Below are 27,285 nucleotides of genomic sequence, written 5' to 3'. Positions count from 1 at the left end.
TTCTTACTGTCTATGTTTTGAACCACTCCTGTGACACTAGCTATAGATTCCGATGGCTCACTTCAGGTTTAGTGTATCCCTCTGACTTTCTTATTGATGATGAAAAACAGAAATGGCTTCGGAATTAAATACAAAAGGCACAATGCCGACTTAAGTACAAGAGGACTGACTCTTCTTACTGTCTATGTTTAGAACCATTCCTGTGACACTGGTTATAGATTCCGATGCTTCACTTGAGGTTTACTGTATCCCTTGGACCTTCTGATTGACGATGATACACAGAAATTGCATCGTAATTAAATACAAAAGGCACAATGCCGACTTAAGTACATGAAGACCGACTCTTCCTACTGACTATAGTTTGAACCATTCCTGTGACACTAGTTATTGATACCGATGCTTCACTTGAGGTTTACTGTGTCCCTTGGACCTTCTTATTGACGATGAAACACAAAAATTGTATCGGTATTATATACAAAAGGCACAATGCCGACTTAAATACATGAAGACCGACTCTTCCTACTGACTATGATTTGAACCATTACTGTGACACTAGTTATAGATTCCGATGTTTCACTTGAGGTTAACTTTATCCCTTGGACCTTGTTATTGACGATGAAACACAGAAATTGCATCGAAATTAAATACTAAAGGCACAATGCCGACTTAAGTATAAGAAGACTGACTCTTCTTACTGTCAATGCTTTGAACCATTCCTGTGACACTAGTTACAGATTCCGATGCTACACTCCAGGTTTACTGTATCCCTTGGACCTTCTTATTGACGATGAAATACAGAAATTGCATCGGAATTAAATACAAAAGGCACAATACCGTCTTAAGGACAAGAAGACTGACTATTCCTACTGACTTTGTTTTGAACCATTAGTGTGACACTAGTTATAGATTCCGATGCTTCACTTCAGGTTTACTGTATCCCTTGGACCTTCTTATTGACGATGAAACACAGAAATTGCATCGGAATTAAATACAAAAGGCACAATGCCGACTTAAGTACATGAAGACCTACTCTTCCTACTGATTATGTTTTGAACCATTACTGTGACACTAGTTATAGATTCCGATGCCTCACTTCAGGTTTACTGTATCCCTTGGACTATCATATTGACGATTAATCACAGAAATTGCATCGGAATTAAATACAAAGGGCACAATGCCGAATTAAGTACAAGAAGACTGACTCTTCTTACTGTCTATGTTTCAACCATTCCTGTGACACTAGCTATAGATTCCGTTGCTTCACTTCAGGTTTAGTGTATCCCTCTGACTTTCTTATTGAAGACGAAAAACAGAAATGGCTTCGGAATTAAATACAAAAGGCACAATGCCGACTTAAGTACAAGAGGACTGACTCTTCTTACTGTCTATGATTAGAACCATTCCTGTGACACTGGTTATAGATTCCGATGCTTCACTTGTGGTTTACTGTATCCCTTGGACCTTCTTATTGACGATGAAGCACAGAAATTGCATCGTAATTAAATACAAAAGGCACAATGCCGACTTAAGTACATGAAGACCGACTCTTCCTACTGACTATGTTTTGAACCATTCCTGTGACACTAGTTATTGATACCGATGCTTCACTTGAGGTTTACTGTATCCCTTGGACCTTCTTATTGACGATGAAACACAAAATTTGTATCGGTATTAAATACAAAAGGCACAATGCCGACTTAAGTACATGAAGACCGACTCTTCCTACTGTCTATGCTTTGAACCATTCCTGTGACACTAGTTATAGATTCCGATGTTTCACTTGAGGTTAACTGTATACCTTGGACCTCGTTGTTGACGATGAAACACAGAAATAGCATCGGAATTAATTAGAAAAAGCACAATGCCGACTTAAGTACAAGAAGACTGACTCGTCTTACTGACTATGTTTTGAACCATTCCTGTGACACTAGTTATAGATTCCGATTCTTTCTCTTCAGGTTTACTGTACCCCTTGGACCTTCTTATCGACAATGAAACATTGAAATTGCATCGGAATTAAATACAAAAGGCAAAATGCCGACTTATGTACAAGAGGAATGACTCTTCTTACTGACTATTATTTGATCCATTCCTGTAACACTAGTTATAGATTCCGATGCTACACTTCAGGTTTACTGTATCCCTTGGACCTTCTTATTGACAATGAAACACAGAAATTGCATCGGAATTAAATACAAAAGGGAAAATAAGACTTAAGTACACGAAGACTGACACTTCTTACTGTCTATGATTTGAACCATTCCTGTGACATTAGTTATAGATTCCGATGCTACACTCCAGGTTTATTGTATCCCTTGGACCATCTTATTGACGATGAAACACAGAAATTGCATCGGAATTAAATACAAAAGGCACAATGCCGACTTAAGGACAAAAAGACTGACTCTTCCTACTGTGTATGTTTTGAACCATTCCTGTGACACTCGTTATAGATTCCGATGCTTCACTTCAGGTTTACTGTATCCCTTGGACCTTCTTATTGACGCTGAAACACAGAAGTTGAATCGGAATAAAATCAAAAGGCACAATGCCGACTTAAGTACAAGAAGACTGACTCTTCCTACTGTCAATGTTTAGAACCATTCCTGTGACACTGGTTATAGATTCCGATGCTTCACTTGGGGTTTACTGTATCCCTTGGACCTTCTTATTGACGATGATACACAGAAATTGCATCGTAATTAAATACAAAATGCACAATGCCGACTGAAGTACATGAAGACCGACTCTTCCTACTGACTATAGTTTGAACCATTCCTGTGACACTAGTTATTGATACCGATGCTTCACTTGAGGTTTACTGTATCCCTTGGACCTTCTTATTGACGATGAAACACAAAAATTGTATCGGTATTAAATACAAAAGGCACAATGCCGACTTAAGTACATGAAGACCGACTCTTCCTACTGACTATGTTTTGAACCATTCCTGTGACACTAGTTATAAATTCCGATGTTTCACTTGAGGTTAACTTTATCCCGTGGACCTTGTTATTGACAATGAAACACAGAAATTGCATCGGAATTAAATACTAAAGGCACAATGCCGACTTAAGTATAAGAAGACTGACTCTTCTTACTGTCTATGCTTTGAACCATTCCTGTGACACTAGTTATAAATTCCGATGCTTCGCTCCACGTTTACTGTATCCCTTGGACCTTCTTATTGATGATGAAACATAGAAATTGCATCGGAATTTAATACAAAAGGCAAAATGTCGACTTACGTACACGAAGACTGACTCTTCTTACTGTCTATGTTTTGAACCATTCCTGTGACACTAGATACAGATTCCGATGCTACACTCCAGGTTTACTGTATCCCTTGGACCTTCTTATTGACGATGAAATACAGAAATTGCATCGGAATTAAATACAAAAGGCACAATACCGTCTTAAGGACAAGAAGACTGACTATTCCTACTGACTTTGTTTTGAACCATTAGTGTGACACTAGTTATAGATTCCGATGCTTCACTTCAGGTTTACTGTATCCCTTGGACCTTCTTATTGACGATGAAACACAGAAATTGCATCGGAATTAAATACAAAAGGCACAATGCCGACTTAAGTACATGAAGACCTACTCTTCCTACTGATTATGTTTTGAACCATTACTGTGACACTAGTTATAGATTCCGATGCCTCACTTCAGGTTTACTGTATCCCTTGGACTATCTTATTGACGATTAATCACAGAAATTGCATCGGAATTAAATACAAAGGGCACAATGCCGAATTAAGTACAAGAAGACTACTCTTCTTACTGTCTATGTTTCAACCATTCCTGTGACACTAGCTATAGATTCCGTTGCTTCACTTCAGGTTTAGTGTATCCCTCTGACTTTCTTATTGAAGACGAAAAACAGAAATGGCTTCGGAATTAAATACAAAAGGCACAATGCCGACTTAAGTACAAGAGGACTGACTCTTCTTACTGTCTATGTTTAGAACCATTCCTGTGACACTGGTTATAGATTCCGATGCTTCACTTGTGGTTTACTGTATCCCTTGGACCTTCTTATTGACGATGAAGCACAGAAATTGCATCGTAATTAAATACAAAAGGCACAATGCCGACTTAAGTACATGAAGACCGACTCTTCCTACTGACTATGTTTTGAACCATTCCTGTGACACTAGTTATTGATACCGATGCTTCACTTGAGGTTTACTGTATCCCTTGGACCTTCTTATTGACGATGAAACACAAAATTTGTATCGGTATTAAATACAAAAGGCACAATGCCGACTTAAGTACATGAAGACCGACTCTTCCTACTGTCTATGCTTTGAACCATTCCTGTGACACTAGTTATAGATTCCGATGTTTCACTTGAGGTTAACTGTATCCCTTGGACCTCGTTGTTGACGATGAAACACAGAAATAGCATCGGAATTAATTAGAAAAAGCACAATGCCGACTTAAGTACAAGAAGACTGACTCGTCTTACTGACTATGTTTTGAACCATTCCTGTGACACTAGTTATAGATTCCGATTCTTTCTCTTCAGGTTTACTGTACCCCTTGGACCTTCTTATTGACAATGAAACATTGAAATTGCATCGGAATTAAATACAAAAGGCAAAATGCCGACTTAAGTACACGAAGACTGACTCTTCTTACTGACTATGTTTTGAACCATTCCTGTGACACTAGTTACAGATTCCGATGCTACACTCCAGGTTTACTGTATCCCTTGGACCTTCTTATTGACGATGAAACACAGAAATTGCATCGGAATTAAATAGAAAAGGCACAATGCCGACTTAAGTACAAGAGGAATGACTCTTCTTACTGACTATTATTTGATCCATTCCTGTAACACTAGTTATAGATTCCGATGCTACACTTCAGGTTTACTGTATCCCTTGGACCTTCTTATTGACAATGAAACACAGAAATTGCATCGGAATTAAATACAAAAGGGAAAATAAGACTTAAGTACACGAAGACTGACACTTCTTACTGTCTATGATTTGAACCATTCCTGTGACATTAGTTACAGATTCCGATGCTACACTCCAGGTTTATTGTATCCCTTGGACCATCTTATTGACGATGAAACACAGAAATTGCATCGGAATTAAATACAAAAGGCACAATGCCGACTTAAGGACAAAAAGACTGACTCTTCCTACTGTGTATGTTTTGAACCATTCCTGTGACACTCGTTATAGATTCCGATGCTTCACTTCAGGTTTACTGTATCCCTTGGACCTTCTTATTGACGCTGAAACACAGAAGTTGAATCGGAATAAAATCAAAAGGCACAATGCCGACTTAAGTACAAGAAGACTGACTCTTCCTACTGTCAATGTTTAGAACCATTCCTGTGACACTGGTTATAGATTCCGATGCTTCACTTGGGGTTTACTGTATCCCTTGGACCTTCTTATTGACGATGATACACAGAAATTGCATCGTAATTAAATACAAAATGCACAATGCCGACTGAAGTACATGAAGACCGACTCTTCCTACTGACTATAGTTTGAACCATTCCTGTGACACTAGTTATTGATACCGATGCTTCACTTGAGGTTTACTGTATCCCTTGGACCTTCTTATTGACGATGAAACACAAAAATTGTATCGGTATTAAATACAAAAGGCACAATGCCGACATAAGTACATGAAGACCGACTCTTCCTACTGACTATGTTTTGAACCATTCCTGTGACACTAGTTATAAATTCCGATGTTTCACTTGAGGTTAACTTTATCCCTTGGACCTTGTTATTGACAATGAAACACAGAAATTGCATCGGATTTAAATACTAAAGGCACAATGCCGACTTAAGTATAAGAAGACTGACTCTTCTTACTGTCTATGCTTTGAACCATTCCTGTGACACTAGTTATAAATTCCGATGCTTCGCTCCACGTTTACTGTATCCCTTGGACCTTCTTATTGATGATGAAACATAGAAATTGCATCGGAATTTAATACAAAAGGCAAAATGTCGACTTAAGTACACGAAGACTGACTCTTCTTACTGTCTATGTTTTGAACCATTCCTGTGACACTAGATACAGATTCCGATGCTACACTCCAGGTTTACTGTATCCCTTGGACCTTCTTATTGACGATGAAATACAGAAATTGCATCGGAATTAAATACAAAAGGCACAATACCGTCTTAAGGACAAGAAGACTGACTATTCCTACTGACTTTGTTTTGAACCATTAGTGTGACACTAGTTATAGATTCCGATGCTTCACTTCTGGTTTACTGTATCCCTTGGACCTTCTTATTGACGATGAAACACAGAAATTGCGTCGGAATTAAATACAAAAGGCACAATGCCGAATTAATTACAAGAAGACTGACTCTTCTTACTGTCTATGTTTTGAACCATTCCTGTGACACTAGCTATAGAAACCGATGTTTCACTTCAGGTTTAGTGTATCCCTCTGACTTTCTTATTGACGATGAAACACAGAAAAGGCTTCGGAATTAAATACAAAAGGCACAATGCCGACTTAAGTACAATAGGACTGACTCTTATTACTGTCTATGTTTAGAACCATTCCTGTGACACTGGTTATAGATTCCGATGCTTCACTTGAGGTTTACTGTATCCCTTGGACCTTCTTATTGACGATGAAACACAGAAATTGCTTCGGAATTAAATACAAAATGCACAATGCCAACTTAAGTACATGAAGACCGACTCTTCCAACTGACTATGTTTTGAACCATTACTGTGACACTAGTTATTGATACCGATGCTTCACTTGAGGTTTACTGTATCCCTTGGACCTTCTTATTGACGATGAAACACAAAAATTGCATCGGAATTAAATACTAAAGGCACAATGCCTACCTAAGTACAAGAAGACTGACTCTTCTTACTGTCTATGTTTTGAACCATTCCATTGACACTAGTTATAGATTCCGATGCTTCACTCCAGGTTTACTGTATCCCTTGGACCTTGTTATTGACGATGAAACACAGAAATTGCAGCGGAATTAAATAGAAAAGGCACAATGCCGACTTAAGTACAAGAAGACTGATTCTTCTTACTGACTATGTTTTGAACAATTCCTGTGACACTAGTTACAGATTCCGATGCTACACTCCAGGTTTACTGTATCCGTTGGAACTTCTTATTGACGATGAAACACAGAAATTGCATCGGAATTAAATACAAAAGGCACAATGCCGACTTAAGGACCAGAAGACTGACTATTCCTACTGACTTTGCTTTGAACCATTAGTGTGACACTAGTTATAGATTCCGATGCTTCACTTCAGGTTTACTGTATCCCTTGGACCTTCTTTTGACGATGAAACACAGAAATTGCATCGGAATTAAATACAAAAGGCACAATGCCGACTTAAGTACAAGAAGACTGACTCTTCCTACTGCCTATGTTTTGAACCATTCCTGTGACACTAGTTATAGATTCCGATGCTTCACTCCAGGTTTACTGTATCCCTTGGACGTTGTTATTGACGATGAAACACAGAAATAGCATCGGAATTAAATAGAAGAGGCACAATGCCGACTTAAGTACAAGAAGACTGATACTTCTTACTGACTATAATTTGAACCATTACTGTGACAATAGTTATAGATTCCGATGCTTCACATCAGGTTTACTCTACCCCTTGGACCTTCTTATTGACGATGAAACATAGAAATTGCATCGGAATTAAATACAAAAGACAAAATACCGACTTAGGTACACTAAGACTGACTCTTCTTACTGTCTATGTTTTGAACCATTCCTGTGACACTAGTTACAGATTCCGGTACTACACTCCAGGTTTACTGTATCCCTTGGACCTTCTTATTGACGATGAAACACAGAAATTGCATCGGAATTAAATAGAAAAGGCACAATGCCGACTTAAGTACAAGATGACTGACTCTTCTTACTGACTATGATTTGAACCATTCCTGTGACACTAGTTATAAATTCCGATGTTTCACTTGAGGTTAACTTTATCCCTTGGACCTTGTTATTGACAATGAAACACAGAAATTGCATCGGATTTAAATACTAAAGCCACAATGCCGACTTAAGTATAAGAAGACTGACTCTTCTTACTGTCTATGCTTTGAACCATTCCTGTGACACTAGTTATAAATTCCGATGCTTCGCTCCACGTTTACTGTATCCCTTGGACCTTCTTATTGATGATGAAACATAGAAATTGCATCGGAATTTAATACAAAAGGCAAAATGTCGACTTAAGTACACGAAGACTGACTCTTCTTACTGTCTATGTTTTGAACCATTCCTGTGACACTAGATACAGATTCCGATGCTACACTCCAGGTTTACTGTATCCCTTGGACCTTCTTATTGACGATGAAATACAGAAATTGCATCGGAATTAAATACAAAAGGCACAATACCGTCTTAAGGACAAGAAGACTGACTATTCCTACTGACTTTGTTTTGAACCATTAGTGTGACACTAGTTATAGATTCCGATGCTTCACTTCTGGTTTACTGTATCCCTTGGACCTTCTTATTGACGATGAAACACAGAAATTGCATCGGAATTAAATACAAAAGGCACAATGCCGACTTAAGTATATGAAGACCGACTCTTAATACTGATTATGTTTTGAACCATTCCTGTGACACTACTTATAGATTCCGATGCCTCACTTCAGGTTTACTGTATCCCTTGGACCATCTTATTGACGATGAAACACAGAAATTGCGTCGGAATTAAATACAAAAGCACAATGCCGAATTAATTACAAGAAGACTGACTCTTCTTACTGTCTATGTTTTGAACCATTCCTGTGACACTAGCTATAGAAACCGATGCTTCACTTCAGGTTTAGTGTATCCCTCTGACTTTCTTATTGACGATGAAACACAGAAAAGGCTTCGGAATTAAATACAAAAGGCACAATGCCGACTTAAGTACAATAGGACTGACTCTTATTACTGTCTATGTTTAGAACCATTCCTGTGACACTGGTTATAGATTCCGATGCTTCACTTGAGGTTTACTGTATCCCTTGGACCTTCTTATTGACGATGAAACACAGAAATTGCTTCGGAATTAAATACAAAATGCACAATGCCAACTTAAGTACATGAAGACCGACTCTTCCTACTGACTATGTTTTGAACCATTACTGTGACCCTAGTTATTGATACCGATGCTTCACTTGAGGTTTACTGTATCCCTTGGACCTTCTTATTGACGATGAAACACAAAAATTGCATCGGAATTAAATACTAAAGGCACAATGCCTACCTAAGTACAAGAAGACTGACTCTTCTTACTGTCTATGTTTTGAACCATTCCATTGACACTAGTTATAGATTCCGATGCTTCACTCCAGGTTTACTGTATCCCTTGGACCTTGTTATTGACGATGAAACACAGAAATTGCAGCGGAATTAAATAGAAAAGGCACAATGCCGACTTAAGTACAAGAAGACTGATTCTTCTTACTGACTATGATTTGAACAATTCCTGTGACACTAGTTACAGATTCCGATGCTACACTCCAGGTTTACTGTATCCGTTGGAACTTCTTATTGACGATGAAACACAGAAATTGCATCGGAATTAAATACAAAAGGCACAATGCCGACTTAAGGACCAGAAGACTGACTATTCCTACTGACTTTGTTTTGAACCATTAGTGTGACACTAGTTATAGATTCCGATGCTTCACTTCAGGTTTACTGTATCCCTTGGACCTTCTTTTGACGATGAAACACAGAAATTGCATCGGAATTAAATACAAAAGGCACAATGCCGACTTAAGTACAAGAAGACTGACTCTTCCTACTGCCTATGTTTTGAACCATTCCTGTGACACTAGTTATAGATTCCGATGCTTCACTCCAGGTTTACTGTATCCCTTGGACGTTGTTATTGACGATGAAACACAGAAATAGCATCGGAATTAAATAGAAGAGGCACAATGCCGACTTAAGTACAAGAAGACTGATACTTCTTACTGACTATAATTTGAACCATTACTGTGACAATAGTTATAGATTCCGATGCTTCACATCAGGTTTACTCTACCCCTTGGACCTTCTTATTGACGATGAAACATAGAAATTGCATCGGAATTAAATACAAAAGACAAAATACCGACTTAGGTACACTAAGACTGACTCTTCTTACTGTCTATGTTTTGAACCATTCCTGTGACACTAGTTACAGATTCCGGTACTACACTCCAGGTTTACTGTATCCCTTGGACCTTCTTATTGACGATGAAACACAGAAATTGCATCGGAATTAAATAGAAAAGGCACAATGCCGACTTAAGTACAAGATGACTGACTCTTCTTACTGACTATGATTTGAACCATTCCTGTAACACTAGTTATAGATTCCGATGCTACACTTCAGGTTTACTGTATCCTTTGGACCTTCTTATAGACGATGAAACACAGAAATTGCATCGGAATTAAATACAAAAGGCAAAATGCCGACTTAAGTACACGAAGACTGACTCTTCTTACTGTCTATGATTTGAACCATTCCTGTGACACTAGTTATTGATTCCGATGCTACACTCCAGGTTTACTGTATCCCTGGGACCATCTTATTGACGATGAAACACAGAAATTGCATCGGAATTAAATACAAAAGGCACAATGCCGACTTAAGGACAAGAAGACTGACTCTTCCTACTGTGTATGTTTTGAACCATTCCTGTGACACTCGTTATAGATTCCGATGCTTCACTTCAGGATTACTGTATCCCTTGGACCTTCTTATTGACGCTGAAACACAGAAGTTGAATCGGAATAAAATCAAAAGGCACAATGCCGACTTAAGTACAAGAAGACTGACTCTTCCTACTGTCTATGTTTAGAACCATTCCTGTGACACTGGTTATAGATTCCGATGCTTCACTTGGGGTTTACTGTATCCCTTGGACCTTCTTATTGACGATGATACACAGAAATTGCATCGTAATTAAATACAAAATGCACAATGCCGACTGAAGTACATGAAGACCGACTCTTCCTACTGACTATAGTTTGAACCATTCCTGTGACACTAGTTATTGATACCGATGCTTCACTTGAGGTTTACTGTATCCCTTGGACCTTCTTATTGACGATGAAACACAAAAATTGTATCGGTATTAAATACAAAAGGCACATTGCCGACTTAAGTACATGAAGACCGACTCTTCCTACTGACTATGTTTTGAACCATTCCTGTGACACTAGTTATAGATTCCGATGTTTCACTTGAGGTTTACTTTATCCCTTGGACCTTGTTATTGACGATGAAACACAGAAATTGCATCGGGATTAAATACTAAAGGCACAATGCCGACTTAAGTATAAGAAGACTGACTCTTCTTACTGTCTATGATTTGAACCATTCCTGTGACTCTAATTATAAATTCCGATGCTTCGCTCCAGGTTTACTGTATCCCTTGGACCTTCTTATTGACGATGAAACACAGAAATTGCTTCGGAATTATATACAAAATGCACAATGCCAACTTAAGTACATGAAGACCGACTCTTCCTACTGACTATGTTTTGAACCATTACTGTGACACTAGTTATTGATACCGATGCTTCACTTGAGGTTTACTGTATCCCTTGGACCTTCTTATTGACGATGAAACACAAAAATTGCATCGGAATTAAATACTAAAGGCACAATGCCTACCTAAGTACAAGAAGACTGACTCTTCTTACTGTCTATGTTTTGAACCATTCCATTGACACTAGTTATAGATTCCGATGCTTCACTCCAGGTTTACTGTATCCCTTGGACCTTGTTATTGACGATGAAACACAGATATTGCAGCGGAATTAAATAGAAAAGGCACAATGCCGACTTAAGTACAAGAAGACTGATTCTTCTTACTGACTATGTTTTGAACAATTCCTGTGACACTAGTTACAGATTCCGATGCTACACTCCAGGTTTACTGTATCCGTTGGAACTTCTTATTGACGATGAAACACAGAAATTGCATCGGAATTAAATACAAAAGGCACAATGCCGACTTAAGGACCAGAAGACTGACTATTCCTACTGACTTTGTTTTGAACCATTAGTGTGACACTAGTTATAGATTCCGATGCTTCACTTCAGGTTTACTGTATCCCTTGGACCTTCTTTTGACGATGAAACACAGAAATTGCATCGGAATTAAATACAAAAGGCACAATGCCGACTTAAGTACAAGAAGACTGACTCTTCCTACTGCCTATGTTTTGAACCATTCCTGTGACACTAGTTATAGATTCCGATGCTTCACTCCAGGTTTACTGTATCCCTTGGACGTTGTTATTGACGATGAAACACAGAAATAGCATCGGAATTAAATAGAAGAGGCACAATGCCGACTTAAGTACAAGAAGACTGATACTTCTTACTGACTATAATTTGAACCATTACTGTGACAATAGTTATAGATTCCGATGCTTCACATCAGGTTTACTGTACCCCTTGGACCTTCTTATTGACGATGAAACATAGAAATTGCATCGGAATTAAATACAAAAGACAAAATACCGACTTAGGTACACTAAGACTGACTCTTCTTACTGTCTATGTTTTGAACCATTCCTGTGACACTAGTTACAGATTCCGGTACTACACTCCAGGTTTACTGTATCCCTTGGACCTTCTTATTGACGATGAAACACAGAAATTGCATCGGAATTAAATACAAAAGGCAAAATGCCGACTTAAGTACACGAAGACTGACTCTTCTTACTGTCTATGATTTGAACCATTCCTGTGACACTAGTTATTGATTCCGATGCTACACTCCAGGTTTACTGTATCCCTTGGACCATCTTATTGACGATGAAACACAGAAATTGCATCGGAATTAAATACAAAAGGCACAATGCCGACTTAAGGACAAGAAGACTGACTCTTCCTACTGTGTATGTTTTGAACCATTCCTGTGACACTCGTTATAGATTCCGATGCTTCACTTCAGGTTTACTGTATCCCTTGGACCTTCTTATTGACGCTGAAACACAGAAGTTGAATCGGAATAAAATCAAAAGGCACAATGCCGACTTAAGTACAAGAAGACTGACTCTTCCTACTGTCTATGTTTAGAACCATTCCTGTGACACTGGTTATAGATTCCGATGCTTCACTTGGGGTTTACTGTATCCCTTGGACCTTCTTATTGACGATGATACACAGAAATTGCATCGTAATTAAATACAAAATGCACAATGCCGACTGAAGTACATGAAGACCGACTCTTCCTACTGACTATAGTTTGAACCATTCCTGTGACACTAGTTATTGATACCGATGCTTCACTTGAGGTTTACTGTATCCCTTGGACCTTCTTATTACCGATGAAACACAAAAATTGTATCGGTATTAAATACAAAAGGCACAATGCCGACTTAAGTACATGAAGACCGACTCTTCCTACTGACTATGTTTTGAACCATTCCTGTGACACTAGTTATAGATTCCGATGTTTCACTTGAGGTTTACTTTATCCCTTGGACCTTGTTATTGACGATGAAACACAGAAATTGCATCGGGATTAAATACTAAAGGCACAATGCCGACTTAAGTATAAGAAGACTGACTCTTCTTACTGTCTATGATTTGAACCATTCCTGTGACACTAATTATAAATTCCGATGCTTCGCTCCAGGTTTACTGTATCCCTTGGACCTACTTATTGATGATGAAACATAGAAATTGCATCGGAATTTAATACAAAAGGCAAAATGCCGACTTAAGTACACGAAGACTGACTCTTCTTACTGTCTATGTTTTGAACCATTCCTGTGACACTAGTTACAGATTCCGATGCTACACTCCAGGTTTACTGTATCCCTTGGACCTTCTTATTGACGATGAAATACAGAAATTGCATCGGAATTAAATACAAAAGGCACAATACCGACTTAAGGACAAGAAGTCTGACTCTTCTAACTGTCTATGTTCTGAACCATTCCTGTGACACTAGTTATACATTCCGATGCTACACTCCAGGTTTACTGTATCCCTTGGACCATCTTATTGACGATGAAACACAGAAATGGCTTCGGAATTAAATACAAAAGGCACAATGCCGACTTAAGTACAAGAGGACTGACTCTTCTTACTGTCTATGTTTAGAACCATTCCTGTGACACTGGTTATAGATTCCGATGCTTCACTTGTGGTTTACTGTATCCCTTGGACCTTCTTATTGACGATGAAGCACAGAAATTGCATCGTAATTAAATACAAAAGGCACAATGCCGACTTAAGTACATGAAGACCGACTCTTCCTACTGACTATGTTTTGAACCATTCCTGTGACACTAGTTATTGATACCGATGCTTCACTTGAGGTTTACTGTATCCCTTGGACCTTCTTATTGACGATGAAACACAAAATTTGTATCGGTATTAAATACAAAAGGCACAATGCCGACTTAAGTACATGAAGACCGACTCTTCCTACTGACTATGCTTTGAACCATTCCTGTGACACTAGTTATAGATTCCGATGTTTCACTTGAGGTTAACTGTATCCCTTGGACCTCGTTGTTGACGATGAAACACAGAAATAGCATCGGAATTAATTAGAAAAAGCACAATGCTGACTTAAGTACAAGAAGACTGACTCGTCTTACTGACTATGTTTTGAACCATTCCTGTGACACTAGTTATAGATTCCGATTCTTTCTCTTCAGGTTTACTGTACCCCTTGGACCTTCTTATTGACAATGAAACATTGAAATTGCATCGGAATTAAATACAAAAGGCAAAATGCCGACTTAAGTACACGAAGACTGACTCTTCTTACTGACTATGTTTTGAACCATTCCTGTGACACTAGTTACAGATTCCGATGCTACACTTCAGGTTTACTGTATCCCTTGGACCTTCTTATTGACGATGAAACACAGAAATTGCATCGGAATTAAATAGAAAAGGCACAATGCCGACTTAAGTACAAGAGGACTGACTCTTCTTACTGACTATTATTTGATCCATTCCTGTAACACTAGTTATAGATTCCGATGCTACACTTCAGGTTTACTGTATCCCTTGGACCTTCTTATTGACAATGAAACACATAAATTGCATCGGAATTAAATACAAAAGGGAAAATACGACTTAAGTACACGAAGACTGACACTTCTTACTGTCTATGATTTGAACCATTCCTGTGACATTAGTTATAGATTCCGATGCTACACTCCAGGTTTATTGTATCCCTTGGACCATCTTATTGACGATGAAACACAGAAATTGCATCGGAATTAAATACAAAAGGCACAATGCCGACTTAAGGACAAAAAGACTGACTCTTCCTACTGTGTATGTTTTGAACCATTCCTGTGACACTCGTTATAGATTCCGATGCTTCACTTCAGGTTTACTGTATCCCTTGGACCTTCTTATTGACGCTGAAACACAGAAGTTGAATCGGAATAAAATCAAAAGGCACAATGCCGACTTAAGTACAAGAAGACTGACTCTTCCTACTGTCAATGTTTAGAACCATTCCTGTGACACTGGTTATAGATTCCGATGCTTCACTTGGGGTTTACTGTATCCCTTGGACCTTCTTATTGACGATGATACACAGAAATTGCATCGTAATTAAATACAAAAGGCACAATACCGACTTAAGGACAAGAAGTCTGACTCTTCTAACTGTCTATGTTTTGAACCATTCCTGTGACACTAGTTATAGATTCCGATGTTTCACTTGAGGTTTACTTTATCCCTTGGACCTTGTTATTGACGATGAAACACAGAAATTGCATCGGGATTAAATACTAAAGGCACAATGCCGACTTAAGTATAAGAAGACTGACTCTTCTTACTGTCTATGATTTGAACCATTCCTGTGACACTAATTATAAATTCCGATGCTTCGCTCCAGGTTTACTGTATCCCTTGGACCTACTTATTGATGATGAAACATAGAAATTGCATCGGAATTTAATACAAAAGGCAAAATGCCGACTTAAGTACACGAAGACTGACTCTTCTTACTGTCTATGTTTTGAACCATTCCTGTGACACTAGTTACAGATTCCGATGCTACACTCCAGGTTTACTGTATCCCTTGGACCTTCTTATTGACGATGAAATACAGAAATTGCATCGGAATTAAATACAAAAGGCACAATACCGACTTAAGGACAAGAAGTCTGACTCTTCTAACTGTCTATGTTCTGAACCATTCCTGTGACACTAGTTATACATTCCGATGCTACACTCCAGGTTTACTGTATCCCTTGGACCATCTTATTGACGATGAAACACAGAAATGGCTTCGGAATTAAATACAAAAGGCACAATGCCGACTTAAGTACAAGAGGACTGACTCTTCTTACTGTCTATGTTTAGAACCATTCCTGTGACACTGGTTATAGATTCCGATGCTTCACTTGTGGTTTACTGTATCCCTTGGACCTTCTTATTGACGATGAAGCACAGAAATTGCATCGTAATTAAATACAAAAGGCACAATGCCGACTGAAGTACATGAAGACCGACTCTTCCTACTGACTATAGTTTGAACCATTCCTGTGACACTAGTTATTGATACCGATGCTTCACTTGAGGTTTACTGTATCCCTTGGACCTTCTTATTGACGATGAAACACAAAAATTGCATCGGAATTAAATACTAAAGGCACAATGCCTACCTAAGTACAAGAAGACTGACTCTTCTTACTGTCTATGTTTTGAACCATTCCATTGACACTAGTTATAGATTCCGATGCTTCACTCCAGGTTTACTGTATCCCTTGGACCTTGTTATTGACGATGAAACACAGAAATTGCAGCGGAATTAAATAGAAAAGGCACAATGCCGACTTAAGTACAAGAAGACTGATTCTTCTTACTGACTATGTTTCGAACAATTCCTGTGACACTAGTTACAGATTCCGATGCTACACTCCAGGTTTACTGTATCCGTTGGAACTTCTTATTGACGATGAAACACAGAAATTGCATCGGAATTAAAAACAAAAGGCACAATGCCGACTTAAGGACCAGAAGACTGACTATTCCTACTGACTTTGTTTTGAACCATTAGTGTGACACTAGTTATAGATTCCGATGCTTCACTTCAGGTTTACTGTATCCCTTGGACCTTCTTTTGACGATGAAACACAGAAATTGCATCGGAATTAAATACAAAAGGCACAATTCCGACTTAAGTACAAGATGACTGACTCTTCCTACTGCCTATGTTTTGAACCATTCCTGTGACACTAGTTATAGATTCCGATGCTTCACTCCAGGTTTACTGTATCCCTTGGACGTTGTTATTGACGATGACACACAGAAATAGCATCGGAATTAAATAGAAGAGGCACAATGCCGACTTAAGTACAAGAAGACTGATACTTCTTACTGACTATAATTTGAACCATTACTGTGTCAATAGTTATAGATTCCGATGCTTCACATCAGGTTTACTGTACCCCTTGGACCTTCTTATTGACGATGAAACATAGAAATTGCATCTGAATTAAATACAAAAGACAAAATACCGACTTAGGTACACTAAGACTGACTCTTCTTACTGTCTATGTTTTGAACCATTCCTGTGACACTAGTTACAGATTCCGGTACTACACTCCAGGTTTACTGTATCCCTTGGACCTTCTTATTGACGATGAAACACAGAAATTGCATCGGAATTAAATAGAAAAGGCACAATGCCGACTTAAGTACAAGATGACTGACTCTTCTTACTGACTATGATTTGAACCATTCCTGTAACACTAGTTATAGATTCCGATGCTACACTTCAGGTTTACTGTATCCTTTGGACCTTCTTATAGACGATGAAACACAGAAATTGCATCGGAATTAAATACAAAAGGCAAAATGCCGACTTAAGTACACGAAGACTGACTCTTCTTACTGTCTATTATTTGAACCATTCCTGTGACACTAGTTATTGATTCCGATGCTACACTCCAGGTTTACTGTATCCCTTGGACCATCTTATTGACGATGAAACACAGAAATTGCATCGGAATTAAATACAAAAGGCACAATGCCGACTTAAGGACAAGAAGACTGACTCTTCCTACTGTGTATGTTTTGAACCATTCCTGTGACACTCGTTATAGATTCCGATGTTTCACTTCAGGTTTACTGTATCCCTTGGACCTTCTTATTGACGCTGAAACACAGAAGTTGAATCGGAATAAAATCAAAAGGCACAATGCCGACTTAAGTACAAAAAGACTGACTCTTCCTACTGTCTATGTTTAGAACCATTCCTGTGACACTGGTTATAGATTCCGATGCTTCACTTGGGGTTTACTGTATCCCTTGGACCTTCTTATTGACGATGATACACAGAAATTGCATCGTAATTAGATACAAAATGCACAATGCCGACTGAAGTACATGAAGACCGACTCTTCCTACTGACTATAGTTTGAACCATTCCTGTGACACTAGTTATTGATACCGATGCTTCACTTGAGGTTTACTGTATCCCTTGGACCTTCTTATTGACGATGAAACACAAAAATTGTATCGGTATTAAATACAAAAGGCACAATGCCGACTTAAGTACATGAAGACCGACTCTTCCTACTGACTATGTTTTGAACCATTCCTGTGACACTAGTTATGGATTCCGATGTTTCACTTGAGGTTTACTTTATCCCTTGGACCTTGTTATTGACGATGAAACACAGAAATTGCATCGGGATTAAATACTAAAGGCACAATGCCGACTTAAGTATAAGAAGACTGACTCTTCTTACTGTCTATGATTTGAACCATTCCTGTGACACTAATTATAAATTCCGATGCTTCGCTCCAGGTTTACTGTATCCCTTGGACCTACTTATTGATGATGAAACATAGAAATTGCATCGGAATTTAATACAAAAGGCAAAATGCCGACTTAAGTACACGAAGACTGACTCTTCTTATTGTCTATGTTTTGAACCATTCCTGTGACACTAGTTACAGATTCCGATGCTACACTCCAGGTTTACTGTATCCCTTGGACCTTCTTATTGACGATGAAATACAGAAATTGCATCGGAATTAAATACAAAAGGCACAATACCGACTTAAGGACAAGAAGTCTGACTCTTCTAACTGTCTATGTTTTGAACCATTCCTGTGACACTAGTTATACATTCCGATGCTACACTCCAGGTTTACTGTATCCCTTGGACCATCATATTGACGATGAAACACAGAAATTGCATCGGAATTAAATACAAAAGGCACAATGCCGACTTAAGGACAAGAAGATTGACTCTTCTTACTGACTTTGTTTGAACCATTCCTGTGACACTAGTTATAGATTCCGATGCTTCACTTCAGGTTTAGTGTATCCCTCTGACTTTCTTATTGACGATGAAAAACAGAAATGGCTTCGGAATTAAATACAAAAGGCACAAAGCCGACTTAAGTACAAGAGGACTGACTCTTCTTACTGTCTATGTTTAGAACCATTCCTGTGACACTGGTTATAGATTCCGATGCTTCACTTGAAGTTTACTGTATCCCTTGGACCTTCTTATTGACGATGAAACACAGATATTGCATCGGAATTACATACAAAAGGCACAATGCCGACTTAAGTACATGAAGACCGACTCTTCCTACTGATTATGTTTTGAACCATTCCCGTGACATTAGTTACAGATTCCGATGCTACACTCCAGGTTTACTGTGTCCCTTGGACCTTCTTATTGACGCTGAAACACAGAAGTTGAATCGGAATAAAATCAAAAGGCACAATGCCGACTTAAGTACAAGAAGACTGACTCTTCCTACTGTCTATGTTTTGAACCATTCCTGTGACACTCGTTATAGATTACGATGCTTTACTTCAGGTTTACTGTATCCCTTGGACCTTCTTATTGACAATGAAACACAGAAATTGCATCGGAATTAAATACAAAAGGCACAATGCCGACTTAAGTACATGAAGACCTACTCTTCCTACTGATTATGTTTTGAACCATTACTGTGACACTAGTTATAGATTCCGATGCCTCACTTCAGGTTTACTGTATCCCTTGGACTATCTTATTGACGATTAATCACAGAAATTCAATCGGAATTAAATACAAAAGGCACAATGCCGACTTAAGTATAAGAAAACTGACTCTTCTTACTGTCTATGCTTTGAACCATTCCTGTGACACTAGTTATAAATTCCGATGCTTCGCTCCACGTTTACTGTATCCCTTGGACCTTCTTATTGATGATGAAACATAGAAATTGCATCGGAATTTAATACAAAAGGCAAAATGCCGACTTAAGTACACGAAGACTGACTCTTCTTACTGTCTATGTTTGAAACATTCCTGTGACACTAGTTACTGATTCCGATGCTACACTCCAGGTTTACTGTATCCCTTGGACCTTCTTATTGACAATGAAACACAGAAATTGCATCGGAATTAAATACAAAAGGCACAATGCCGACTTAAGTACAAGAAGACTGACTCTTCCTACTGCCTATGTTTTGAACCATTCCTGTGACACTAGTTATAGATTCCGATGCTTCACTCCAGGTTTACTGTATCCCTTGGACGTTGTTATTGACGATGAAACACAGAAATAGCATCGGAATTAAATAGAAGAGGCAAAATGCCGACTTAAGTACAAGAAGACTGATACTTCTTACTGACTATAATTTGAACCATTACTGTGACAATAGTTATAGATTCCGATGCTTCACATCAGGATTACTGTACCCCTTGGACCTTCTTATTGACGATGAAACATAGAAATTGCATCGGAATTAAATACAAAAGACAAAATGCCGACTTAGGTACACTAAGACTGACTCTTCTTACTGTCTATGTTTTGAATCATTCCTGTGAAACTAGTTACAGATTCCGGTACTACACTCCAGGTTTACTGTATCCCTTGGACCTTCTTATTGACGATGAAACACAGAAATTGCATCGGAATTAAATAGAAAAGGCACAATGCCGACTTAAGTACAAGAGGACTGACTCTTCTTACTGACTATGATTTGAACCATTCCTGTAACACTAGTTATAGATTCCGATGCTACACTTCAGGTTTACTGTATCCTTTGGACCTTCTTATAGACGATGAAACACAGAAATTGCATCGGAATTAAATACAAAAGGCAAAATTCCGACTTAAGTACACGAAGACTGACTCTTCTTACTGTCTATGATTTGAACCATTCCTGTGACACTAGTTATAGATTCCGATGCTACACTCCAGGTTTACTGTATCCCTTGGACCATCTTATTGACGATGAAACACAGAAATTGCATCGGAATTAAATACAAAAGGCACAATGCCGACTTAAGGACAAGAAGACTGACTCTTCCTACTGTGTATGTTTTGAACCATTCCTGTGACACTCGTTATAGATTCCGATGCTTCACTTCAGGTTTACTGTATCCCTTGGACCTTCTTATTGACGCTGAAACACAGAAGTTGAATCGGAATAAAATCAAAAGGCACAATGCCGACTTAAGTACAAGAAGACTGACTCTTCCTACTGTCTATGTTTAGAACCATTCCTGTGACACTGGTTATTGATTCCGATGCTTCACTTGAGGTTTACTGTATCCCTTGGACCTTCTTATTGACGATGATACACAGAAATTGCATCGTAATTAAATACAAAAGGCACAATGCCGACTTAAGTACATGAAGATCGACTCTTCCTACTGACTATAGTTTGAACCATTCCTGTGACACTGGTTATAGATTCCGATGCTTCACTTGAAGTTTACTGAATCCCTTGGACCTTCTTATTGACGATGAAACACAGAAATTGCATCGGAATTAGATACAAAAGGCACAATGCCGACTTAAGTACATGAAGACCGACCCTTCCTACTGATTATGTTTTGAACCATTCCTGTGACATTAGTTACAGATTCCGATGCTACACTCCAGGTTTACTGTGTCCCTTGGACCTTCTTATTGACGCTGAAACACAGAAGTTGAATCGGAATAAAATCAAAAGGCACAATGCCGACTTAAGTACAAGAAGACTGACTCTTCCTACAGTATATGTTTTGAACCATTCCTGTGACACTCGTTATAGATTACGATGCTTTATTTCAGGTTTACTGTATCCCTTGGACCTTCTTATTGACGATGAAACACAGAAATTGCATCGGAATTAAATACAAAAGGCACAATGCCGACTTAAGTACATGAAGACCTACTCTTCCTACTGATTATGTTTTGAACCATTACTGTGACACTAGTTATAGATTCCGATGCCTCACTTCAGGTTTACTGTATCCCTTGGACTATCTTATTGACGATTAATCACAGAAATTGAATCGGAATTAAATACAAAAGGCACAATGCCGAATTAAGTACAAGAAGACTGACTCTTCTTACTGTCTATGTTTTGAACCATTCCTGTGAAACTATCTATAGATTCCGTTGCTTCACTTCAGGTTTAGTGTATCCCTCTGACTTTCTTATTGAAGACGAAAAACATAAATGGCTTCGGAATTAAATACAAAAGGCACAATGCCGACTTAAGTACAAGAGGACTGACTCTTCTTACTGTCTATGTTTAGAACCATTCCTGTGACACTGGTTATAGATTCCGATGCTTCACTTGAGGTTTACTGTATCCCTTGGACCTTCTTATTGACGATGAAGCACAGAAATTGCATCGTAATTAAATACAAAAGGCATAATGCCGACTTAAGTACATGAAGACCGACTCTTCCTACTGACTATGTTTTGAACCATTCCTGTGACACTAGTTATTGATACCGATGCTTCACTTGAGGTTTACTGTATCCCTTGGACCTTCTTATTGACGATGAAACACAAAAATTGTAACAGTATTAAATACAAAAGGCACAATGCCGACTTAAGTACATGAAGACCGACTCTTCCTACTGACTATGTTTTGAACCATTCCTGTGACACTAGTTATAGATTCCGATGTTTCACTTGAGGTTAACTTTATCCCTTGGACCTTGTTATTGACGATGAAACACAGAAATTGCATCGGAATTAAATACTAAACGCACAATGCCGACTTAAGTATAAGAAAACTGACTCTTCTTACTGTCTATGCTTTGAACCATTCCTGTGACACTAGTTATAAATTGCGATGGTTCGCTCCACGTTTACTGTATCCCTTGGACCTTCTTATTGATGATGAAACATTGAAATTGCATCGGAATTTAATACAAAAGGCAAAATGCCGACTTAAGTACACGAAGACTGACTCTTCTTACTGTCTATGTTTTGAACCATTCCTGTGACACTAGTTACAGATTCCGATGCTACACTCCAGGTTTACTGTATCCCTTGGACCTTCTTATTGACGATGAAATACAGAAATTGCATCGGAATTAAATACAAAAGGCACAATACCGTCTTAAGGACAAGAAGACTGACTATTCCTACTGACTTTGTTTTGAACCATTAGTGTGACACTAGTTATAGATTCCGATGCTTCACTTCAGGTTTACTGTATCCCTTGGACCTTCTTATTGACGATGAAACACGAAAATTGCATCGGAATTAAATACAAAAGGCACAATGCCGACTTAAGTACATGAAGACCTACTCTTCCTACTGATTATGTTTTGAACCATTACTGTGACACTAGTTATAGATTCCGATGCCTCACTTCAGGTTTACTGTATCCCTTGGACTATCTTATTGACGATTAATCACAGAAATTGCATCGGAATTAAATACAAAAGGCACAATGCCGAATTAAGTACAAGAAGACTGACTCTTCTTACTGTCTATGTTTCAACCATTCCTGTGACAAAAGCTATAGATTCCGTTGCTTCACTTCAGGTTTAGTGTATCCCTCTGACTTTCTTATTGAAGACGAAAAACAGAAATGGCTTCGGAATTAAATACAAAAGGCACAATCGCCGACTTAAGTACAAGAGGACTGACTCTTCTTACTGTCTATGTTTAGAACCATTCCTGTGACACTGGTTATAGATTGCGATGCTTCACTTGAAGTTTACTGTATCCCTTGGACCTTCTTATTGACGATGAAACACAGAAATTGCATCGGAATTAGATACAAAAGGCACAATGCCGACTTAAGTACATGAAGACCGACTCTTCCTACTGATTATGTTTTGAACCATTCCTGTGACATTAGTTACAGATTCCGATGCTACACTCCAGGTTTACTGTGTCCCTTGGACCTTCTTATTGACGCTGAAACACAGAAGTTGAATCGGAATAAAATCAAAAGGCACAATGCCGACTTAAGTACAAGAAGACTGACTCTTCCTACTGTCTATGATTTGAACCATTCCTGTGACACTCGTTATAGATTACGATGCTTTACTTCAGGTTTACTGTATCCCTTGGACCTTCTTATTGACGATGAAACACAGAAATTGCATCGGAATTAAATACAAAAGGCACAATGCCGGCATAAGTACATGAAGACCTACTCTTCCTACTGATTATGTTTTGAACCATTACTGTGACACTAGTTATAGATTCCGATGCCTCACTTCAGGTTTACTGTATCCCTTGGACTATCTTATTGACGATTAATCACAGAAATTGAATCGGAATTAAATACAAAAAGCACAATGCCGAATTAAGTACAAGAAGACTGACTCTTCTTACTGTCTATGTTTTGAACCATTCCCGTGACACTATCTATAGATTCCGTTGCTTCCCTTCAGGTTTAGTGTATCCCTCTGACTTTCTTATTGAAGACGAAAAACATAAATGGCTTCGGAATTAAATACAAAAGGCACAATGCCGACTTAAGTACAAGAGGACTGACTCTTCTTACTGTCAATGTTTAGAACCATTCCTGTGACACTGGTTATAGATTCCGATGCTTCACTTGAGGTTTACTGTATCCCTTGGACCTTCTTATTGACGATCAAGCACAGAAATTGCATCGTAATTAAATACAAAAGGCACAATGCCGACTTAAGTACATGAAGACCGACTCTTCCTACTGACTATGTTTTGAACCATTCCTGTGACACTAGTTATTGATACCGATGCTTCACTTGAGGTTTACTGTATCCCTTGGACCTTCTTATTGACGATGAAACACAAAAATTGTAACAGTATTAAATACAAAAGGCACAATGCCGACTTAAGTACATGAAGACCGACTCTTCCTACTGACTATGTTTTGAACCATTCCTGTGACACTAGTTATAGATTCCGATGTTTCACTTGAGGTTAACTTTATCCCTTGGACCTTGTTATTGACGATGAAAGACAGAAATTGCATCGGAATTAAATACTAAAGGCACAATGCCGAATTAAGTATAAGAAAACTGACTGTTCTTACTGTCTATGCTTTGAACCATTCCTGTGACACTAGTTATAAATTCCGATGCTTCGCTCCACGTTTACTGTATCCCTTGGACCTTCTTATTGATGATGAAACATTGAAATTGCATCGGAATTTAATACAAAAGGCAAAATGCCGACTTAAGTACACGAAGACTGACTCTTCTTACTGTCTATGTTTTGAACCATTCCTGTGACACTAGTTACAGATTCCGATGCTACACTCCAGGTTTACTGTATCCCTTGGACCTTCTTATTGACGATGAAATACAGAAATTGCATCGGAATTAAATACAAATGGCACAATACCGTCTTAAGGACAAGAAGACTGACTATTCCTACTGACTTTGTTTTGAACGATTAGTGTGACACTAGTTATAGATTCCGATGCTTCACTTCAGGTTTACTGTATCCCTTGGACCTTCTTATTGACGATGAAACACAGAAATTGCATCGGAATTAAATACAAAAGGCACAATGCCGACTTAAGTACATGAAGACCTACTCTTCCTACTGATTATGTTTTGAACCATTACTGTGACACTAGTTATAGATTCCGATGCCTCACTTCAGGTTTACTGTATCCCTTGGACTATCTTATTGACGATTAATCACAGAAATTGCATCGGAATATTTACAAAAGGCACAATGCCGAATTAAGTACAAGTAGACTGACTCTTCTTACTGTCTATGTTTCAACCATTCCTGTGACAAAAGCTATAGATTCCGTTGCTTCACTTCAGGTTTAGTGTATCCCTTGGACCTTCTTATTGACGATGAAGCACAGAAATTGCATCGTAATTAAATACAAAAGGCACAATGCCGACTTAAGTACATGAAGACCGACTCTTCCTACTGACTATGTTTTGAACCATTCCTGTGACACTAGTTATTGATACCGATGCTTCACTTGAGGTTTACTGTATCCCTTGGACCTTCTTATTGACGATGAAACACAAAATTTGTATCGGTATTAAATACAAAAGGCACAATGCCGACTTAAGTACATGAAGACCGACTCTTCCTACTGACTATGCTTTGAACCATTCCTGTGACACTAGTTATAGATTCCGATGTTTCACTTGAGGTTAACTGTATCCCTTGGACCTTGTTGTTGACGATGAAACACAGAAATAGCATCGGAATTAATTAGAAAAAGCACAATGCCGACTTAAGTACAAGAAGACTGACTCGTCTTACTGACTATGTTTTGAACCATTCCTGTGACACTAGTTATAGATTCCGATTCTTTCTCTTCAGGTTTACTGTACCCCTTGGACCTTCTTATTGACAATGAAACATTGAAATTGCATCGGAATTAAATACAAAAGGCAAAATGCCGACTTAAGTACACGAAGACTGACTCTTCTAACTGACTATGTTTTGAACCTTTCCTGTGACACTAGTTACAGATTCCGATGCTACACTCCAGGTTTACTGTATCCCTTGGACCTTCTTATTGACGATGAATCACAGAAATTGCATCGGAATTAAATAGAAAAGGCACAATGCCGACTTAAGTACAAGAGGACTGACTCTTCTTACTGACTATTATTTGATCCATTCCTGTAACACTAGTTATAGATTCCGATGCTACACTTCAGGTGTACTGTATCCCTTGGACCTTCTTATTGACAATGAAACACAGAAATTGCATCGGTATTAAATACAAAAGGGAAAATACGACTTAAGTACACGAAGACTGACACTTCTTACTGTCTATGATTTGAACCATTCCTGTGACATTAGTTATAGATTCCGATGCTACACTCCAGGTTTATTGTATCCCTTGGACCATCTTATTGACGATGAAACACAGAAATTGCATCGGAATTAAATACAAAAGGCACAATGCCGACTTAAGGACAAAAAGACTGACTCTTCCTACTGTCTATGTTTTGAACCATTCCTGTGACACTCGTTATAGATTACGATGCTTTACTTCAGGTTTACTGTATCCCTTGGACCTTCTTATTGACGATGAAACACAGAAATTGCATCGGAATTAAATA

The sequence above is a fragment of the Schistocerca serialis genome, chromosome 12, assembly GCF_023864345.2.
Source record: "Schistocerca serialis cubense isolate TAMUIC-IGC-003099 chromosome 12, iqSchSeri2.2, whole genome shotgun sequence".
NCBI lineage: Eukaryota > Metazoa > Arthropoda > Insecta > Orthoptera > Acrididae > Schistocerca > Schistocerca serialis.
Note: the sequence above shows the minus strand (reverse complement) of the source record.